Below are 4,547 nucleotides of genomic sequence, written 5' to 3'. Positions count from 1 at the left end.
TAACAGCTTAAAAATTAGCCCTCTGTCTAAGGATTACTGAATTTTGAGTCCTATAGGCAGTTACCTTACAGGACCGTGCCAAATGACATTACCAACCTCATATAGCCCATGTCCCGGATGTTCCCTGTCCTTTCATTAAAGTGTGATCAAGACTTCTTTACACCCTAATTTTAACCAAATAAATCTAATACAAAATAAAACAAGTAGTTCATGTGTGTGTCATTACATCTAGAACACAAAAATATCCATATAGAGATTTTTTTTTTAAATAGTTATTTACTTTTAATTTCCAGACAGAGTTACAGAGAGAAAGAGAGGTCTTATATTTGCTGGTTCACTCCCCAAATGCCCACAATGACCAGAGCTGGGTTGATCTGAAGCCAGAACTTCTTCCTGGTCTCACATATAGGCACAGCCCAAGGAGCTGGGTCATATTCCACTGCTTTCCTTGGCTATAAGCTGGGAGCTGGGTAAGTGGATATGGGATGCTGGTGTCATTCCATATTCTACCTGGCCTACTGAGCTATTGCGCCAGCCCCCATATGGAGACTTTTTAAGTATTTCTTTTACTCCTTTTACTTAAGTAATATTCTGTTCTGCAGAAACTACGGTTATGCTTTAGGCACCTCCTTAACTCGTGTCGATTATAATCAGACAACTGAGAGTAAAACCAGGAAGATTTTAGAGCCAATGCTAATGGTGTACTAGCCAAATAAGATTGCAAAAGATGTCACGGATTTTTAAAAAGATTTATTTATTTTTATTGGAAAGGACAGTTTTTTCCAGAGAGGAGAGACAAAGCTCTTCCATCTGCTGGTTCACTCTGCAAGTGGCCGCAATGGCTGGAGCTGAACTGATCCACAGTCAGGAGCCAGGAGCTTCTTCCATGTCTCCCATGTGGGTGCAGGATTCCAAGGCCCTGGGCCTTCTTCTGTTGCTTTCCCAGGTCACAAGCAGTGGAGCAGCCTAGACATGAACCAGCACCCATATGGGACTCTGGAACATGCAAGGAAAGGATTCAGCCACTAGGCTATTATGCCAGACCCAGATTTAATGAATTTTGAATATTCATTATAAATCCATATTTAAAATATCAAAATATGTCTACACATATTTTATATAAAGGAATATAATTTCATGTATTTTATTTTTTAAAAAAGATTTATTTATCTATTTGAAAGAGAGATAGAAACAGATAGAAACATCCACATGTTCTGTCCCTACATAGCCACAGCAGCTGGGGCTGGGCCAGGCTCAGGCAAGAAGCCTGCAGTGCCATCCACACATCTCCCACATTGCTGGCAGTGCCCAGGTGCCTCAGTCATTCCCTGTTGTTTTTTCAGGCTCCTTTATAGGAGCTGTATCTGAAGTGGAGCAACCAGGATTTGAACTGTTACTCATATGCGATGCTGGCGTCTCAGGCAATGGCTTAGCACACTATGCCGCAGTGCTGGCCTCCCGTGAGCTTTTAAAGAACAGTATTGCAGGCTTTTGTGAAGACAGCTGCGATTTCCTCTGTTTGGGAGATAAAGACCAAAATGATCAAGTCACTTAAACACTGCCAAGTATTTCCAAGTTACACACGTATTTATTGGTTTATGCCTTCATCTTGTGGTTCTTCCTTATTATCGTTTTTCCTAAGATTAAGTAGAGTGACCTCTTTACTTTTACTGTACTGATAGTTCTAAAGTGGGAGAATGGAATCCTAACACTGTGCTCTTGGGAAATTTGGGAACCACAAGGAAGGACACACAGCCTGTGCGTGGTGTCCACAGCCCCCTGGGTCACCTGTAGCCCTGGGGACCCAGGTAATGCCGCAGTAAAAATATTTAGAATTTGTGTATGAACACATGCTATAGCACAGTACAACAACTGCACCACAGGGAGTCTCTGAAGTCCCCCCGGACCCCATTGCCATTTCATTCCTGAGTGAGACATTGAGTCGCATGTGAATTATAATTTGAAAGTGGTGGGTGAGAAGCATGCCTTTAGCCCAGCAGTTGGGATGTCCACAACCACACATCCTGCATTGGAGTGGTAGCTCCTGAACCTGGCTCCTGACGCCAGCTTCCCACCACTGCAGACCCCAGGGGAGGTGGGATGGCGCAGGAACTTGGATTCCAGCCATCCACCTGGGACACCTGGACAGTGCCTGCTGCCGCCCCGGCTCTGTGCATCTGGGGATGAACCAGCATGCGGGAACTCAGACTCTGTCTCTCTGCTGCTCAAACTCAAACTAAAAACTGATAAGGGGCAAAAGTAATGGAGGTGATATGGGGTGTGGAGAACAATTTGCCATGTTCAGAGCTGTTGAAAAGTGTCTATTCTTTAATCTTTTCCATAAATATAATAAATACATAAATAAAATAGGTTGTAGAGAGCAAGTTGTAAGTCCCCACTCCACTTTCTGTTAGGGAAGTGCAAAGACACGAACTGGTTGTTCAGTGGATTGACTCGGAAAGGCCACTCAGGCTGAATGATGAATGCAACATCCAGCCTGCTCATTTAGCAAGAATCATGCATGCACCTAACATTGCTGTGTCACCAACATTATAAAAATTTATTTTAATTGGAAAATCCTATTTTTACAAACACAAGGAGATACAGAGAGAGGCATCTTGCATCCGCTGGTTCACTCCCCAAGTGGCCACAACAGCCTCAGCTGAGCCGATCCAAGCCAAGAGCCAGGAGTTTTTTTCTAGGTCTCCTCTATAGGTACAGGGTCCCAGGACTTTGGACCATCCTCTAATGCTTTCCCAGGCCACAAGCCAGGGAGCTGGGTGGGAAGTGGTGCAGCCAAGACCTGATCCAGTGCCCATAAAGGGGTTCTGGTGCATGCAAGGTGAGGAGTTTAGCCACTAGGCTACTGTGCCAGGCCCATCACTACCATTATTGTATCACATACAACTTAATTCCATAGATGGGTCCAGAAAAGTCCAATTGCTACCTCAGCTGAAAAAGACAGTATTCATTTTCTTAGACTATTAATTAAAAGTTTAAAAAACAGATCAGGAACGCCAACTTTTAAGATTTATTTTTATTGGAAAGGGAGATTTACAAAAGAGAAGTAGACACAGAGAAGGAAAGATTTTCCATCTGCTGGTTTAGTCCCCAAATGGCCACAATGGTCAGGACGGCCAGGGTTAGGCAAATCACAGCCAGGAACCAGGAGCTTCCTCTGGGTCTCCCACCTGGGTGCAGGACTTCACTGCCTTCCCAGGCCAGAAGCAGGCAGCTGGATGGGAAGTGGAGCAGCCGGGACAGGAACTGGTATGGGATTCCAACTCTTGAGGGTGGAGGATAAGCCTGTTAAGATATGATGCTGGCCCCACTCATTTTTTTTTTCATATTTATCTTGCTAAATGAACCATGACCCGCCACAATTTTACTTATAACCCCCATGGGACTCACACTCTGCCACCTCTGCCAATGCCCATTGTTAATCTCCTTTATTTAAAACTAAGTAGTCAAACACCTTTCAGAAAAACGTCTCAGACTTCATACACCTTCTCTACTTCTCTGGATTATTTCTGTTCCTATGTGTTGTGTCTTTCTTGTGAATTCTGTCCCAGTGACCAACGCCTCCTAGCTGTGGTCCACTGGACTCAAAGCTGCCATGTCCCATGTTCTTCCCCGTCTTTGTTTTCATGTTCAAGACGTGTGTGGCTCTCAGAAGCAATCAACTCCACACGCTATAAATCCGAGAAATTCTAACAACCACAGCAAACCCCATCCACAATGCACTGAAAGAAAAAGCTCTCCCTTTCGCAAGTCTGTAAAACAATTTCAGAGAGCGGAGCTGTCATATGGACACCTGCTTTTATTCCTGTGGGTTTTTCAAGACCTAGAGTTTGTGCCTCATCTGATTTTTTTTTCAGGGCGATGAATGTTTTTCCTGGGTGCTGGATACACAGTTGTGTTAGGTATCCCTTAAGGCAACGAGTATCAAAAGCCAGTAAAGGCTTCTAGAACTAAGGGTGCACTTTGGAATTTCAAATACAATTTTGACAGTCTTAATAAAACACGAACCGAGACTTCATAGAGTTGATAATGACGGTGGAATTCTCAGGGAAACTCTAGGGACACCGTGGCCCTTGAAGTTGGACAGGAGGCAGCAGGGAGGGAACAGAGGAGGCCCTTTCGAGGCAGGACTGGGAGGGGTCCCCCATCCCCTGCTCTCGTTTTTCCACCCCTTCAGTTCTCCGAGAAAGCGGACAGCGCTGTCCTCAAGCCCCCGCCCCGGGATTGCTTCCGCTTCGGCCCATCTCCACCTCCCTCCGCGAAGACGGCTCCCTCAGCCGAGCCCAAGCCTTACTCCCCAACGCCATCTTTCCCTCACCCAGGGACACCCAGGGACACCCCGGACGCCGTCACCCCACTTCCGGGTACGTCAGTCCTCGCAGGCCCTCAAGCCCGCCCCCTTCGGACACCCCGAGTCCCCGACTCCCGGAGCGCGGGGCGGGCCGACCCGTGGCTCCGCCCACCGGCGCCGCAGGAGGGCCGAGGCCGTCGGCACGTGATCGTGACGTCATCCCGCGCGCCGCCGC

Source organism: Ochotona curzoniae, unplaced genomic scaffold, assembly GCF_017591425.1.
Source record: "Ochotona curzoniae isolate NIBS_2020 unplaced genomic scaffold, NIBS_Ocur_1.0 contig_4501, whole genome shotgun sequence".
NCBI lineage: Eukaryota > Metazoa > Chordata > Mammalia > Lagomorpha > Ochotonidae > Ochotona > Ochotona curzoniae.
Note: the sequence above shows the minus strand (reverse complement) of the source record.